The 19,639-nt window shown below is 37.5% G+C and overlaps 1 protein-coding gene across 7 annotated transcripts in view; it reads left to right on the forward strand.

Annotated features, from left to right (window-relative positions):
* The window catches only part of LOC133564665 (arf-GAP with Rho-GAP domain, ANK repeat and PH domain-containing protein 1-like), a 180,233-nt gene extending 180,130 nt beyond the window's left edge, over nucleotides 1-103 (forward strand). For all 7 annotated transcript variants that reach the window (XM_061919125.1, XM_061919126.1, XM_061919127.1 and 4 more), the window contains one exon: nucleotides 1-103. This exon is cut by the window's left edge. The gene's annotated coding sequence lies outside the window, so the exon portion shown is untranslated.
* Nucleotides 104-19,639: the final 19,536 nt, after the last annotated feature.

Here is a 19,639-nt window from a genome sequence, read left to right on the forward strand (position 1 = left end):
TTTTCTTTTTTTTTTGTAAGACAACAAGTTGGCCTAAATGTTGAATCTCCAGCGGCCTTTTTCATATCAATCCAGCTAATAAAGATGAATGTGGTTCTGTTTATTTTTAGTGTTACAAGTCGTTGTTTTGACTTCAAGAAAAGTTCTATTGGACTAAAATGTGCATGAAGTGTGTGATGTTTTGGCAAATCACGCACATTTTTGGACAATCATCACCAAGTGTCTCTTTGAAATATTATTTTTTATTGTTCAACACCAACATGTTGAACAATATGTCAACTTTGTTTTTTTACTGCTTTAACCTCGTAAGGCCCAAGCTGTTTTTTTTACATGCTTTTCTTATTTGTCTTTGCTATTTGGGCTTATTGGACCCCGATTTAGAATAAAAACTGAGAATCATCTTTTGATATGATGTACTTAGTCCATAAGTACACAAACATGTACGTCGTGTTTAGTGACATGCTAATGGGATGAATGATTGAGGGTGGTCGGAGGGGCCGTGGGCGCAAACTGGCAGCCACGCTTCCGTCAGTCTACCCTAGGGCAGATGTGGCTACAGATGTAGCTTACCACCACCAAGTGTGAATGAATAATGGGTTCTCACTTCTCTGTGAGCGCTTTGAGTATCTAAAAATAGAAAAGCGCGATATAAATCTAATCCATTATTATTATTATTATTATAATTATTATTTTTACACTTTTTTTTCCCTCCAAATTCCATTATGTTGTACTCTTCTGACACCACCAGATTGCAGTATAAGTGTCCACATAAGTGGCCATAAGACCCCAATTCAGCAGTGTACACAATTTTGGAAATAAGAGCTAAAAGGTGCTGTCCACGCATGTGGCCACTAAGCCTTTAGAGCAGGGTTAGGGAACCTATGGTTCTAGAGCCAGATGTGGCTCTTTTGATGACTGCACCTGGCTCTCAGATAAATCTTAGCTGACATTGCTTAACACGGTAAAAAATGAATGATTCCGCTGGTAATCACAGTGTCAAAAATAACGTTCAAAATATAAAACATTCTCATGCATTTTAATCCATCCATCTGGTTTCTACCGCACCTGTTCAAGAAGTCGCATTAATGGTAAGAAGTAGTTTATTTATTGTTGGTTAGCTTCAGAATAAAAATGTTATTAAAATGAATGAGACTTTTTATACTCTAAAAATGTTGGTCTTACTTAAAAATACGGGCATTTAGTTGTATTCAGTGTAATAAAAAAATATGATATGGCTCTCGCGGAAATACTTTTTAAAATATTTGGCTTGTATGGCTCTCTCAGCCAAAAAGGTTCCTGACCCCTGCTTTAGAGGCTAAACCAGGGGTTAAAGTACCGATGATTGTCACACACACCCTAGGTGTGGTGAAATTTGTCATCTGCATTTGACCCATCCCCTTGTTCACCCCCTGGGAGTATATATATATATATATATATATATATATATATATATATATATATGTATGTATTTATATATATATATATACACACATATGTATGCATGTATATATGTTTATACATACGTATGTATATCTATGTATGTGTGTATATATATATATATATATATATATATATATATATATATATATATATATATATATATATATATACATATGTCTTGATTGGATTATCCAGAGAATAGTGCTCGATACCGTGGTAGAGCGTAATATGTATGTGTGGGAAAAATCACAAGACTACTTCATCTCTACAGAACTGTTTCATGAGGGGTTCCCTCAATCATCAGGAGATTTTAATGGAAGCATTCACATACAATGGTTTATATAGGGCACATAGTGGGTGGGTACAGGCAGGCGTGGGGGCGTGGTGATTGGCTCATGTGTTACCTAGGAGGTGTTTCCGTCTGTGACGGCATGTTGATATGATTTCACTGCGCTTGTTGAGGGATGACAGGTCTGCATGATATATAATAAACAGTTTCTCTTTTAAGCATAAGTTGCAGCTTTTATTACCACTGTTGTAAGGTGTGCTAGATGCACTTGCACTGGCATCCAGCAAAAACTGTTTATTATATATCATCCAGACCTGTCATCCCTCAACAAGCACAGTGAAATCATATCAACATGGCGTCACAGACGGAAACACCTCCTAGGTAACCACATGAGCCAATCACCACGCCCCCCCGCCTGCCTGTACCCACCCACTCTGTGCCCTATATAAACCATTGTATGTCAATGCTTCCATTAAAATCTCCTGATGATTGAGGGAACCCCTCATGAAACAGTTCTGTAGAGATAAAGTAGTCTTGTGATTTTTCCCACACATACATATATATATATACATATGTATGTATGTATATATGTAGGTATACATATATGGATACACACATATATGCATACACAAACACACAAACACACACATATATATGTATATATATATGTATATATATATATATATATATATATATATATATATGTATATGTATGTTAATTTAACTAATAAACACTGCTTATTGTGTGCTTGTGTTGCTCGTCATGAAAAAAATTCCCGTCGAAGAAAAAAACGCACACATATATAAGAGACTCATTTTTCTTAGGCCTGGGGGCTTCTTGTCAGCGCTGTGTGGTCTCCACAAAGGGAAGCTATAGATGTGCCTTGAGGGTCCGTGTCACAGGTTAATGCCGATCACGTGGGGCTAAAGAGGCGCCGCTAAGGTTATGGTGTGGGGACGTTTGAATGAGTCATGGTGGTCCACCAGCTCTGTGGTCATTCCTCTAAGCAGAACTGACACATCAGGGTCAACGTGTACCTCAAGACACACACCGAAATCCCCGCGAGGGTCCCGCACACTAGGAGACCTTCACTGTTCGTGCACACACAGGGGAGCCACCGGAGGTAAACACAGCGGCGTGCATAATTGTGTACACACACACACACACACACACACACACACACACACACACACAAACACATACACATACACGCTTAATATGGCCTTTACTATATAGGTCACAGCAGCAGTTGCATAAATCGCAGAACAGAACAGAGCGGTTCAGAAGGCACCCGAATGGAAAACAGAGATAAAGTGAAAGTGGGCTTGAGGGGGTCTCGGGCGGGGTCACGTGGGTGACATCTGAAAGTGCACCTGTGGGTGTCCTTCATTTCCTGTCAGAGCACACAGTGGATGGAAACGGCGTCACAGAGAGACACCTTCTGTGGCGTATTCACTCTTAATATCTGAGAAGTATTCAGTGAGGTTTCGGTGAAGGCTGAAATAAAAAAAGGATTTACATGATAAGTCGGTATATGTGTTGTCTGTGGGCAGGGGCTGTCGTCCACACTTTGGGCCCCCATACACAAGACTCCTGAAGGGCTCCTGTCCCCGCCCTAAACCCAATTAGTCACTACCTCATGAAAACGTACTTGGTATATTTAATAAAAAAAAAATATTCATTGCACAGATTCAGTTGAAATCAGGTGTTTTTTTAAATGTATTTATTTTTTCCATTTTTTACCTATTTTTATTTTATAATTTATTATATTTATTCTTTATATTTATTAACCATCTTATAAAATACATGTAAAAAGCTTCATTAACAATAACATCTATTTCAGTGATTTTCAAACTAATATGGATTTTTTTAAATTGTATTTATTATAATATTTGTTCATTTATATACACCTACATATATATATATATATATATATATATATATATATATATACACCTACATTTATATATATGTGTATATATATAAATATACTGTATATATATATATATGTATATATTTATAAATATATATATATATGTATATATATATATATATATATATATATATGTATAAATAAATATATATATATATATATAATGTGTATATATATATATATATATATATATACATACACATATATACCCATGGATATACACACGTATATATATATATATACACATATATATATATACATATATATATATATATATATATACATAGGCATATGTATACACATACGTATATATACATTTTATACATATACATACTTATATATATGTATACATATGTATGTATGTGTATATATATATATATAAATGGATAATTGCATATATATAAAATTATGGATAATTGTGTATATACATACATACATACATATGTATATATATATACACACACACACACTATACTGCCAAAAGTATTTGGCCACCCATCCAAATGATCAGAATCAGGTGTCCTAATCACTTGGCCAGGCCACAGGTGTATAAAATCAAGCATCCGGGCATGGAGACTGTTTCTACAAACATTTGTGAATGAATGGCCTGCTCTCAGTAGCTCAGTGATTTCCAGCGTGGAAATTTCATAGGATGCCACCTGTGCAATAATCCAGTCGTGAAATTTCCTCGCTCTTAAATATTCCAAAGTCAACTGTCGGCTTTATTATAAGAAAATGTGTTGAAGAACTTGACTGGCCTGCCCAGAGTCCTGACCTCAACCCAATAAAACACCTTTAGGATGAATTGGAACAGAGACTGAGAGCCAGGCCTTCTTGACTAACATTAGTGTGTGACCTCAGCAATGCGCTTTTGGAAGAAGGGTGGAAAATTCCTATAAACACACCCCGCAACCTTGTGGACAGCCTTCCCAGAAGAGTTGAAGCTGTAATAGCTGCAAAAGGTGGATATGCACATTCACCAAACCCTTCTTTTGTGGAAAATATATATATATTTTTTTTTCAAATTCGAGACAACACAGTTTATGAACTCACAAGAAAGTACACACCTGCAAATCAGTGTGAATTCTGCTGTTGCCAGTTCAGATAAGCGTGGCTTCACCTTGGCAAGAGCCACTCTCGTGTCACCTTGAGAGTGTTGTTGTTCTGAAGAGTTTCTGTGGAACTTGGCTTTGCTGAATTTCGATGATTTTGTCGAGGTATTCATTATTGACATTTACTGTCTCAACAATGCTGGATGGAAACTTAGACTTAGACTTGCTCTTATTGTCAGTCAAATTTGAATTTTACAGTACAGATAAGAATGGAATTTCCTTGCATTAGCTCGTTGTTGTCAGAACGTGGATTACTTTGCTGCTTGCTGCAAGAATTGTTTTCTTGACTGGACATGGCGTGCAGGTAAAAGCATGATTTAATTTTAACTCAAAAGCTGCAAAAGGGTACAAACAAACGGCGCTCACAGTGGAGGCACAAAACTTGGGGCAGGAAACAAAAACGTAAACACAGCCTGAACTATGATCATAAACACAAACACTTACGGTGACGTGAGCAGAGCAGCATGAACTATGAACATGAATAACCAGAGCATTATAATGTCAAGAGTACTAACAATGTCAATGTCGCCAGGCCCACTACCTGGCAACTACAGGCTTAAATGGTCCCTCTTCCTGATTAGTGACAAGTGCGTGAGTCCGAATGAGTCAGGTGAAACCAATGAGTTGTCATGGTGACAAAACAAACCAGGAAGCGCAAACAGGAACTAAAACAGTCCAAAAACCAACAGAACATAACTAAACCAAACATGATCGAGACCACAGATCATGACAGTTGTAGTTCAGGATAAAAGAGCAATAATATGCAGATATAAATACGTACAGATAAATATATTGCACTTTTGCATATGCATCCACATTTATGGATGCATATGAAAAAGTGTGTATGTGTGTATATATACTGTATGTATGTATGTATGTATGTATGTATGTATGTATATATATATATATATATATATATATATATATATATATATATATATATATATATATATACTGTATGTATGTATGTATGTATGTATGTATGTATATATATATATATATATATATATATATATATATATATATATATATATATATATATATATATATATATATATATGTATTAGGGGTGGGCAAATTAATGCGTTAATTACGAGTTAACTCATCAATCTATTAACGCCGACAATTATTTTATCGCACATTTGCGTATGTTGTTTACATGCTTTTATTTTGTTAACGCCTGTTCTTAACAAGATGGCGTCGCCCGGATGGGCTTCGGCGTCGAGGGGCTCTTGGTAAAGATGGAACATTTGGCAAAAATACCGGACAATTCTGCAAATTTCATGGCTGGCTTACAGCGTGGTCACTCCAGGATCACTTACGACCGCCAGACAATTCTGGATGTGGATAGATCGGGCCGTTTTGGACTGAATGACGCGTGCATGCTAGACCGGCTAGCTAGCATGCCGGCTACATCCAGCGGCCTGTGAAGCAGCGGAGTATATGTGTTGTCTGTCTATTTATGAATAATGCAGACGAGGAGTGTTGGCTGAGTTCTTAACGTTTACTTTCAGAGCGTGCATATCACAACATACAAGATGCCGTCATGGCGACACAACCTATACCGGGCTACCGTGCATGCTCGTCACTCCTGTTGCATGCTGGGTAGGGTAGTTATTTTATTCCCTGGCTCATAACATCACAATATAGTACCATGTATATGCGTTCAGTTTATCAAAGCACCAAGCAAACAATCGGAAAATTCCCATCATATCAATTCCTAGATATGGTCATAATTATTTTAAGTGCACTACGCAGAATAAACACAACATTATTAATATTGCTACTACAGATAATTTGATCAAAAATTCCCTAAAACAGCCCACTACCTATAATATAGTTTTTTTAAACATAAGATCCCTGATAAAAAAAATGTTTCTGCTGTTACCTCAGAAATTGCCTGTTCAGATGTTATGATTGTGGCTCAGAGATTCGTATGTAGATTATATTTATTTTCCATAACAAACAGGATAACTTAAATACCCTGGCAGTGGCAATAAGATTAAATGTTTGTATTTACATTTTTGGAGTTGATTTTCATAAAATATGCTATTTAACTGCTACTGTTTAACAAGGACTGATTTAAATTGTGTTTGCACAGCGAATGTTTTGGCGATTTTGTTCATGTGGGAGAATATTCTAATAAAGGTGCACTACACACTACTTTTGAATTCATTATTGGGCTTTGCGTATATAATGCAGTTAATCGCGATTAATCGGAGAAATAGTGTGATTAACTTTGATTAAAATGTTTAATCGTTGCCCAGCCCTAATATATATATATATATATATATATATATATATATATATATATATATATATATATATATATATATATATATATATATATATACATACAGTGGTGGTCAAAATTTTACATACACTTGTGAACGACGTAATGTCTTGAATTTCTAATAATTTCTACAACTCTTATTTTTAGCACATACTTGTTTGTCACAAAAATTATTCTTGAAGTTTTGTTCCTTTAAGAATGTATGGGTCTACTAAAAATGTGACCAAATCTGCTGGGTCAAACTTATACATACAGCAACATTCATTATCAATTTTGGTGATGTAGAAAAGTTACAATCAAATCAAATTAGCTTCATGGCATGGCCTCTTAACTTCATGTGAGTGATTATGATTGACAACACCTGTGGACTTATCTGAGCCCATTTAAATAGGGCTCATGTGATGCAGTCATTGGTTACAAACGCGACAATGGGAAAGTCAAAGGAACTAAGCACATATCTGAAAAAATAAACAAACGAATAATTGACTTGAACAAGTCAGGAAAGTCATTGGGAGCCATTTCAAAGCAGCGTAAGGTCCCAAGAGCAACTGTGCAGACAATTGTTTGTAAGTATAAAGTGCATGGCACAGTTTTGTCACTGCCACGATCAGGAAGAAAACGCAACCATTGGTCAGGATGATCAAGAGTCAACCAAGGACGACCAAAAAGCAGGTCTACAATGAATTGGAAGCTGCTGGAACACAGGTGTCCACAGTCAAGCGTGTTTTGCATCGCCAGGGACTGAGAGGCTACCATACAAGAAGGAAGCCCTTGCTACAAAAGCGACACCTCAAGGTTTGTCTAAAGTTTGCTGCTGATCACATGGACAAAGATAAGACCTTCTGGAGGAAAGTTCTTGGGCAAATGAAACAACAATTGAGCTGTTTGGCCACAATACTCAGCAATATGTTTGGAGGAGAAAAGGTGAGGCCTTTAATCCCAGGAACACTATTCCGACTGTCAAGCATGGTGGTGGTAGTATTATCCCATGGGCCTGTTTTGCTGTTTAGCCTGGAGGTTGGGTCGTGTGTGTGTGTGTGTGTGTATACGTATATGCATATATATATGTATATACAGTATATATACATATGTGTGTATTTGTATGTATGTATATGTGTATATATGTATATATATATGTATGTATATGTATATATGTGTGTATGTATGTATATGTGTATATATGTGTGTGTATATATGTATGTGTGTGTGTATATATATATATGTGTTTATATATGTGTGTGTATGTATATATATATATAATGTGTGTGTGTATATATATGTATGTGTATATATGTGTGTGCGTGTATATATATGTGTGATATATATATATATATATATATATATATATATATATATATATAATGTGTGTATATTTGTGGGCCTTGAAACTGCAAAAAATAAGATTTTGAACAAAAAAAATTGAAATGCTCGGGCCAATGCTGATACTTTTTTTCTTGAAAATTGTCAAGCAATGAATGAGTCGGTAGTCTTTTCTTTAATTAAAATAAATAAAAAACATGCAAACTATTGATAGACGATGCAACAATATCAACAAAACAAAAACTGTTAACAAAAGCCAACACTACTAATGGCTCTTGTTTTAATATTTTATTCTTCTGCACTCAAAATCCTGCTGTATTCAAAAACTAATAAAACATCTATCTATCATGCTAGTATCAATCCATTACGGATACTAACCCCTGGTATCGACTCGATGTTTGTATCGACCTGATTTACCCGCTTTGCAGGTACACTATAAAAACATAGATGCTATTAACTTGCAGTCATTATGTTTTATTTTTGATGCCAGAAAATCTAATATCATTTCATCATTCCAATTAACGATAATTAAAAAGTATTTTTATCCCTTTTTTTTCTTACTGACGTCAGTGTGGACTTTTATTTTGAAGGCAGGATTTGAACCCACCTACTAGGTCGATAAAAACTTGTTGTAATTTGGATGAATTGAGTAAACTCCCAGGTACAAGCAGGTAAGGTATAATATTTATGTTATTTTTTTTAATTTAAAAAAAAATAGTTAAGTTGAATATTGAATATGTTAGCTGTGTAGTGCTCGCGATAAACACAGCAGTTAGCTTAGCATCTCATGCTACATAGCCGGAAGCTAAAGTGTAGATTATGTATTATTTCGTTTAAAGTTGCTATTTATTTTGGCATGACATCATTTTGATGTCACATACTAGTCTCCTAACAAGAGCTTTCTATGTCTTAAGTGTCAACTTTTACCTGGGGACACTCGGGACTTGGTAATAGTTCATGTTCGAGAACCTTCCGATGGGGACGCAAATGGACAAAAGTGTTGGGACACCATGTTATCACAATTGCACCAAGTTAAAACAGTTTCCACTCTTCTGTGCGCTCTGAAAGATGGTAAGTGTTTTTTGTATGGTCCAGAATAACATTTGAATATAGTTTCTAAAAAATGATGCAATCATACTTGTGACAAATATACCACATGGTGGCGCTGTTATTAAGGCCTACTGAAACCCACTACTACCGACCACGCAGTCTGATAGTTTATATATCAATGATGAAATATTACCATTGCAACACATGCCAATACGGCCTTTTTAATTTACTAAATTGCAATTTTAAATGATGACACGGACATTATTTTCCAGCCCGATCCAAGCTAAAAGTAGTTTGCTTTAATTACATAGTTACACAGTATTCTGGACATCTGTGTTGCTGAATCTTTTGCAATTTGTTCAATTAATAATGGAGAAGTCAAAGTAGAAAGATGGAGTTTGGAAGCTTTTAGCCTTAAGCCACACAAACACACGGGGTTTCCTTGTTTAAAATTCCCGGAGGTGAAGCTTTACTATGGAACAGAGCGGTCAAGCGAACATGGATCCCGACTACATGTCAACCGGCAGTTTTTGGTGAGAAAATTGTGGTAATAAGTCGCCACTTACCAGAGATCAGTGGAGCTTCTGTCCTGCTGCAGCTTCGTGACTCAGAGACACTGGCGTCAACACACCTGTGGCCACACCCCTCCGACTTTAAGGTACTATTTAACTCACTAAAACACTAGCAACACAATAGCAGATAAGGGATTCTTCAGAATTATAGTAAATGTGTCTAAAAACATGTGAATCGCTCTCACTGCCCTCGCCTTTTTTTTAATTATTTTTTTTTCCTTCTATGTCTTCACCCTGAATTTCCTCATCCACGAATCTTTCATCCTCGCTCAAATTAATGGGGAAATTGTCGCTTCCTCAGTCCGAATAGCTCTAGCTGCTGCTGGCTATGATTGGAAACAATGTGAGGAGCTCTACAACCAGTGACGTCACGCGCACATCGTCTGCTACTTCCGGTAAAGGCAGGGCTTTTTTATTAGCGACCAAAAGTTGCGAACTTTATCGTCAATGTTCTCTACTAAATCCTTTCAGCAAAAATATAGCGAAATGATCAAGTATGACACATAGAATGGACCTGCTATCCCCGTTTAAATAAGAAAATCTCATTTCAGTAGGCCTTTAAAGTCCATAGGTAAGATTGAGTTGAATGTAGGAGTAGAACAGGGGTGTCCAAAGTGCGGCGCGGGGTCCTTTCGCGGCCCGCAGGTAATTTTTTAACGGCCCCACGGCACATTTTAAAAATACTGTGGAAAAAAAATTAAAAACATAAAAAGTGGTAGAAAAAGGAAACAGGTGAAATTTAACAAGAAATTTACTCTAATAACAAAAAGCTGCCATGCAGGCTGTTTCTTTCTTCAAAAAACAAAAATAGTGAATCAAAATCAATTATGAATTATTGACCTATTCAAGGCTCCAATCACGTCACATTAAATATTCCACTTTGAGACATTTTTTGGGGCAAATGTTGTTTTAATATTGTTTCTATAGGAGGACAAACATGACACAAACTTTCCTAATTGTTGCAAAATCCCTCCGTTTACGTTAAACATGCTTCACTAATAAAAGTACTTGGCGCGCGACATTTTGTTCTACTAATTGCGCACTCTTTTTGTCTGCCCAACTTTTTACGCTGGCCGTGAATGCACAAAGGTGAGCATTGTTGATGTTATTAGATTAGATTAGATAGTACTTTATTTATTCCGTCAGGAGAGTTCCTTCAGGAAAATTACAATTTTCAGCACAATCCCATTCAAGATCAGACAAACATTACAGGGAGACAGAACAGGATCGCTGACGGGTCTGCCGGCTTCCAGCACCCCTTACAAAAAAGATGACATACAGGTAAACAAGGGGGCTGGGGGGAAGAAAAAAATAGAAGATTAAAATAAAATTTAAAAATCGGTCTTAGCCTAGGCCCTGGAGTGGGGGTGCAGACTGAGGCCAAGGGGAAAAAAAAAAATCAGGCAAATTTCGTCACCGATACTAACATGCTCTTTATGCTAGCCCGTGTACATATTGCCTCGTATTTTAGGTATATTAGAGCACATTTTATTTGCAGTTTCCGTTTCCTTCAACTTCAACACACACATCTTTACCTTTGGCCATTCTAAGCCAGTAATTTTGAGAAGTTATCACACCCTCCGTTTTAGTAATGTTTTCCAATGTTATAAAAATGTGTAAAATAAAAATTACATTTCAGCATTTCTGTCAACGAAGATTCGCGTCAGCCTGCGACACATAGTCATTTTGATAGTAGGCTAATATAGCTAATATAGACATATCATGTATTGCCCTCATTATAACACTTATATAAAGCTTTATATCTTTTGCAGCTCCAGACAGATTTTTGTTTTGTATTTTAGCTCTAATACGGCTCTTTCAACATTTTGGGTTGCCAACACTAAGAGAGGCTCCAGTGCCCCCCGCGACCCCGGAGGGAATAAGGGGTAGAAAATGGATAGATGGATGGATGAACATATCTTACAGCTTTGAAGTTAAAGGCTTATAAAAAATATTTTAAAATGCCCCATGGGCCAGTTTAAATGCTGTTGATGAGTATTAAAAAGCCATCAAACATTTGGATCGTTCAATCAAATATAAAAACATTGTCAGAGGTCATAGCGTATTATTTTTAACCTTCCAGTGTTCATGTGATGTATTCTAATCTTCACACATTCGACTCATCTTTATCCACCTTTTTTTTGTATTATTCCCACATCCACAGTGAAGTTCAGTGCGTAGACACGAGCAACTGTCACTGAGATGGAGGAGGTGAGAGGGCGGCTGCATCGGCGATTTCTCATGAATGAGATCCGAGGAAAACATAATGAGACCTGAGAGACTTAAACGTCTGCATAGGCAGTTTGTTTCAGTGCTTCATGCACATGTTAACCTGCAGCAAATCCTACCTTGAATAGCAATATTACCCTGTTATGGAAATACAACATTTTAACCTAGTAAATTAAAACCATAAAGTGATCACAAAATTACGTTATCCAAACCCAAAAATATAATAGAACATATCGTAAGTTCTGGAATATAAGCCGCTACTTTTTCCCTGCACTTTGAACCACGTGGCTTTTAAAACGGTGTGGCTAATTCATGGATAATGGGTTATACTTGTATAGCGCTTTTCTACCTTCAAGGTACTCAAAGCGCTTTGACACTACTTCCACATTTACCCATTCACACACACATTCACACACTGATGGAGGGAGCTGCCATGCAAGGCGCCAACCAGCACCCATCAGGAGCAAGGGTGAAGTGTCTTGCTCAGGACACAACGGACGTGATGAGGTTGGGATTTGAACCAGTGACCCTCGGGTTGCGCACAGCCACTCTTCCACTGCGCCACGCCGTCCCGGATCTTTCTTTACTAACGGCCATAATGCAAATAGATTTAATTGCACAAAAGCAGAGGCATTGAAATGTGTGTTATTGTTTGTGCCATGGCATCATCCTTTGGACGACTTTACTCACTACATGTGCAGTGATTTAACCTCTTAAGGCCTAAGCTGTTTGAGCGGCCCATTCTTATTCTTTCACAAATGTTCGTAGAAGCAGCCTACATGCCTAAGTGCTCGATTTTATACACCTGTGGCCGAGTAAAGGGATTAGGCCGCTTGATTCTGATCATTTGGATGGGTGGCCAAATACTTTTGCCATTATAGAGTATATGCTGAGGAGCGCAGGGACAAGAACCGAACCGTGTGGAACTACGCCCATTACCTTAACATACACTTAGGTCACGTTTTTATGAGAGACACACTGCATCCTTTCTGTAAAATAGGAGTTCAAACAAAAATATACCAATAATATGTGTTCTGATGTGTGCTTAGGGAATGTTACTATCAACAGTATTGAAAGCAGCACTAAGATCAAGAAGCAGCAACATGGATGATGCGTCAGCATCCATAGTTAGCAATAGATCATTAGTCAAATTTGCTGTCTCAGTAGTGTGATTCGCCCTGAAACCAGACTTATAGGGTTCACAGAGATTGAATGGACGCTAAGTGTTCATTTAGCTGCTGTGCAACATTTTTTTTAAATTTTCGAAATAAAGGGAAGGTGGTCAGAATTGAGGTTAGGTCTTTTAAGCAGAGGATGAATAACCACTTTTTTTAATGCTCACGTAACAGTACCTGAAGAAAGTGATACGTTAATATTTAGCACTGGAAATGTCAGATAATATCGGCCTGCCGATATTATTGGCCAATAAATGCTTTGAAATGTAATATCGGAAATTATCGGTTTCAAAATTATCGGTTTCTGTTTTAAAAAAAAAGTTAAATTTATGACTTTTTAAAACGATGCTGTTTACACGAACATAGGGAGAAGTACAGAGCGCCAATAAACCTTAAAGGCACTGCCTTTGCGTGCCGGCCCACTCATATAATATCTACAACTTCACTCATACGTGAATGCAAGCATACTTGGTCAACAGCCATACAGGTCAGACTGTGGGTGGCCATATAAACAACTTTAACACTGTTACAAATATGCGCTACACTGTGAACCCACACCAAACAAGAATGACTTTAATATCTACGACTTCACTCATACGTGAATGCAAGCATACTTGGTCAACAGCCATACAGGTCAGACTGAGGGTGGCCATATAAACAACTTTAACACTGTTACAAATACGCGCTACACTGTGAACCCACACCAAACAAGAATGCCTTTAATATCTACGACTTCACTCATACGTGAATGCAAGCATACTTGGTCAACAGCCATACAGGTCAGATTGAGGGTGGCCATATAAACAACTTCAACACTGTTGCAAATATGCGCTACACTGTGAACCCACACCAAACAAGAATGACAAACACATTTTGGGAGAACATCCGCACCGTAACGCAACATAAACACAACAGAACAAATACCCAGTACCCCTTGCAGCACTAACTCTTCCGGGACGCTACAATATACACCCCCGCTACCTCCTCAATCTCATCATGCTCTCTGAGGGAGAGCATGTCCCAAATTCCAAGCTGCTGTTTTGAGGGAGGTTGAAAAAAATAATGCACTTTGAAGGCAGAAGTAGATGGAGACCAGCAATCTTCTACATGAATAACCTCATCAAGTGGACCCAGCTTTCTTTGAGAGAGGTCTTTAGTGTGTGCAAGGACTGTGACAAATGGTGCAAAATATCTGGACAAGTTCCTGGCAGCTACCATCACTCCTGAGGACGCTGAAAGAAGAAGAAGAAGAATGGCTGACAATCTTTTTTCTTTTAAACGTTTCATTTAAACCTTCGTGCCAGTCACCTCCACGCTGACTGGAAAACATGCAAACACTCCAAATTTGCATACCGATGTGCGCACACGTAGGACTGTTATGACGCTCACATACTTCCTGAGTCTTGCTGTGCTTTCTCAGTTATGCAAAAAGCCACCATGCCTTTCTGATGCATCTGATTACCTCCCTCCGGCCCAACCCTTCATGTTGATCACCAATTACTGGTCCTCAAGAAACCGAAGGGAAAAGGTCTTTATCCTGGTCCCTATGGCAACCACACTCCTCATTTCTTCACAATCAGTCTCACACTCAGTCTTCTTCTCCGTCCTGTCTCGGCACAGCCACAGACTTGGTGGATCAGGACATCTGTACAGGACTTACTGTGTCTATTCTAGAATTATTTACATAATCAATGACTCCGTCTGTTACACTTCTCCTCCTGTGATCTCTGTAGTAGCTTCCAGAAATCAATGAGCAGTTTCTGTTGGCTTTTGTTATGCAATCATACACATCAGTACTATTTTACATACAGCTCAAGCAGGGGTCACCAACCTTTTTGAAACCAAGAGCTACTTCTTGGGTACTGATTATTGCGAAGGGCTACCAGTTTGATACACACTTAAATAAATTGCCAGAAATAGCAAATTTGCTCAATTTACATTTAATAAATACATTTATATATATATAAAAATGGGTATTTCTTTCTGTCATTTAGTCATACATTTTTTTTTTTCCTTTTCCGGAAGGTTTTTTGTAGAGAATAAATGATGATAAAAATACTTAATTGAACGGTTTAAAAGAGGAGAAAACACGGAAAAAATGAAAATAAAATTTTGAACCATAGTTTATCTTTAACTTCGACTCTTTAAAATTCAAAATTCAACCGAAAAAAAATAATAGAAAAACTAGCTAATTCGAATCTTTTTGAAAAAAAATTTAAAAAAATAATTTTTGGAACATTAGTAATTTTGCCTGATTTAAGATTACTTTTAGAATTTTGATGACATTTTTTAAATAAGTTACAATCAATCTGCTCTTTGTCATAATATATACCAAATTGGACCAAGCTATATTTCTAACAAAGACAAATCATTATTTCTTCTAGATTTTCCAGAACAAACATTTTAAAAGAAACTCAAAAGACTTTGAAATAAGATTTAAATGTGATTCTTCAGATTTTCTAGATTTGCCAGAATATTTTTTTTTAATTTTAATCATAATAAGTTTGAAGAAATATTTCACAAATATTCTTCGTCGAAAAAACAGAAGCTAAAATGAAGAATTTCATTAAAATGTATTTATTATTCTTTCCAATAATAAAAAAAATAAATTACTTGAACATTGATTTAAATTGTCAGGAAAGAAGATGAAGGACTTTAAAAGGTAAAAACGTATGTGTTTAAAAATCCTAAAATCATTTTTAAGGTTGTCTTTTTGAAAGTTATAAGAAGCAAAGTAAAAATAAATGAATTTATTTAAACGAGTGAAGACCAAGTCTTTAAAATATTTTCTTGGATTTTCTAATTATATTTGAGTTTTGTCTCTCAGAATTAAAAATGTCGAGCAAAGCGAGACCAGCTTGCTAGTAAATAAATAAAATGTAAAAAATAAAGGCAGCTCAATGGTAAGTGCTGCTATTTGAGCTATTTTTAGAACAGGCCAGCAGGCTACTCATCTGGTCCTTACGGGCTACCTGGTGCCCGCGTGCACCGCGTTGGTGACCCCTGGGCTAGAGTTAGGCGTTGTATCCAGCACAGACTGCAGTGTTCACGCTCCAAACCTTAACTCACTGTTTTAGGAGAGCATCTGTAAAATGAAATGGCATTTTTAGAACATCCTCCTTTTAGAACCTTATCTTCTTCCAGTCTGCCTCATCTTCTTCCAGCCTGCCTATTTCTTCCAAGTAGCGTTTACAGTGGAATTGCAGAACATTTTCTGTCTGACACAAGACTTATCTCCTCCGAAGCAGTCAGTGCGGAGGTATTCTGGGGAAGACACAGGGCTTAAGGGAGGAAGAGAGGAATTATTGAAAGAGAGGAAGGGAGAATGTTGAGGTCTAGAGGTATATGAAGGGTAACTGGAGTGAGCGAAAAGAGATTGTGGTACAATTATTTCAAAATCCGAAGAATAAAATAACAAAAATCGAATTGAGGTGTAAGAAAGATAAAATCAATAAAGTGGGAATGAAAGGGTGATATCTATATGCGAGGCTAAAACGAAAAAAACTGGATGAACCGTGAAGGAGGTGCGTTTATAAAAAAAAAAAAAAAAGTGCCCTCCCTTTGCGTAAGTGTCTAGGTCAGATAGAAGGCTGCTGCCTGAGGATCTCAACAAGCATGCATGATGGAACAGTCAGGAAAGGTCTGAGGTATTCTTAGAACCTTGCAAGTCATGAAAAGTTCACCACGGTTTATTTGCTCCTATACAAACACACTGTAAGTATTCTGAACACTGCAAGGTAAGTGCAAAAGTAACTTAAGGCTTCTGGGGAAAAAATAAAGTATATATACAGTACAGGCCAAAAGTTTGGACACACCTTCTCATTCAATGCGTTTTCTTTATTTTCATGACTATTTACATTGTAGATCACTTTTTGACTCGAGGGCCCGCATTGTTTAAAACATTTTTTATATACTGTATATACAAACCCCGTTTCCATATGAGTTGGGAAATTGTGTAAGATGTAAATATAAACAGAATACAATGGTTTGCAAATCCTTTTCAACCCATATTCAATTGAATGCACCACAAAGACAAGATATTTGATGTTCAAACTCATAAACTTTATTTTTTTTTGCAAATAATAATTAACTTAGAATTTCATGGCTGCAACACGTGACAAAGTAGTTGGGAAAGGGCATGTTCACCACTGTGTTACATCACCTTTTCTTTTAACAACACTCAATAAACGTTTGGGAACTGAGGAAACTAATTGTTGAAGCTTTGAAAGTGGAATTCTTTCCCATTCTTGTTTTATGTAGAGCTTCAGTCGTTCAACAGTCCGGGGTCTCCGCTGTCGTATTTTACGCTTCATAATGCGTCACACATTTTCGATGGGAGACAGGTCTGGACTGCAGGCGGGCCAGGAAAGTACCCGCACTCTTTTTTTACGAAGCCACGCTGTTGTAACACTTGTCTTGCTGATATAAGCAGGGTCGTCCATAATAACGTTGCTTGGATGACAACATATGTTGCTCCAAAACCTGTATGGATCTTTCAGCATCTATGGTGCCTTCACAGATGTGTAAGTTACCCATGCCTTGGGCACTAACACACCCCCATACCCTCACATAGCTCGGTTGGTAGAGTGTCCGTGCCAGCAACTTGAGGGTTGCAGGTTCGATTCCCGCTTCCGCCATCCTAGTCACTGCCGTTGTGTCCTTGGGCAAGACACGTTACCCACGTGCTCCCAGTGCCACCCACACTGGTTTAAATGTAACTTATATATTGGGTTTGACTATGTAAAGCGCTTTGAGTCACTAGAGAAAAGCGCTATATAAATATAATTCACTTCACAGATGCTGGCTTTTGAACTTTGCGCCTATAACAATCCGTATGGTTATTTTCCTCTTTGTTCCTAAAGACACCACATCCTCCGTTTCCAAATATAATTTGAAATGTGGGCTCGTCAGACCACAGAACACCTTTCCACTTTGCATCAGTCCATCTTAGGTGAGCTCGGGCCCAGCCAAGCCGGCGGCGTTTCAGGATATTGTTGATAAATGGGTTTGGCTTTGCATAGTAGAGTTTTAACTAGCACTTACAGATGTAGCAATCAACTGTAGTTACTGACAGTGGTTTTATGAAGTCCATGTGGTGATATCCTTTACACGTTGTCGGTTTCTGATGCAGTACCGCCTCAGGGATCAAAAGTCTGTAATATCATCGCTTACGTGCACCGATTTCTCCAGATTCTCTGAACTTTTTGATGATTTTACAGACCCATCCATCCATCCATTTTCTACCGCTTATTCCCTTTCGGGGTCGCAGGGGGCGTTGGCGCCTATCTCAGCTACAATCGGGCGGAAGGCGGGGTACACCCTGGACAAGTCGCCACCTCATCGCAGGGCCAACACAGATAGACAGACAACATTCACACTCATATTCACACACTAGGGCCAATTTAGTGTTGCCAATCAACCTATCCCCAGGTGCATGTCTTTGGAGGTGGGAGGAAGCCGGAGTACCCGGAGGGAACCCACGCATTCACGGGGAGAACATGCAAACTCCACACAGAAAGATCCCGAGCCTGGATTTGAACCCAGGACTGCAGGACCTTCGTATTGTGAGGCAGACGCACTAGACCGTGGATGGTTAAATCCCTAAATTCCTTGCAATAGCTCGTTGAGAAATGTTGTTCTAAAACTGTTCGACAATTTGCTTACAAAGTGGGGACCCTCACCCCATCCTTGTTTGTGAATTACTTATCATTTCATGAAAGCTGCTTTTATACCCAATTAGCCTGCACATCTGTGGGATGTTCCATATAGGTGTTTGTTAGCATTCCTCAACTTTATCAGTATTTATTGCCTCTTTTACCAACTTCTTTGTCATGTGTTGCTGGCATCAAATTGTAAATTTAATGATTATTTGCAAAAAAAAAAACGTTTATCAGATTGAACATCAAATATGTTGTCTTTGTAGCATATTCAACTGAATATGGGTTGAAAATGATTTGCAAATCATTGTATTCCGTTTATGTTTACATCTAACACAATTTCCCAACTCATATGGAAACGGGGTTTGTATATGATTTGCCAGAGAAGCTAGACAAGACAAAAAAAAATAAAAAATAGGAAAATTCAAAATCCGTGGCAAGTCCGTGTCAAAATATGCCAAAACGCCACAGACAAATGCACAGCTGTACAGAGATCAACTTGTACCTGAAACAGTCATTACCAGTTTTAGATTTGACTTATTGAAAGCTGCAGAGACCCTGTTTATAT

This window comes from Nerophis ophidion, linkage group LG13 (genome assembly GCF_033978795.1).
Source record: "Nerophis ophidion isolate RoL-2023_Sa linkage group LG13, RoL_Noph_v1.0, whole genome shotgun sequence".
Lineage (NCBI taxonomy): Eukaryota > Metazoa > Chordata > Actinopteri > Syngnathiformes > Syngnathidae > Nerophis > Nerophis ophidion.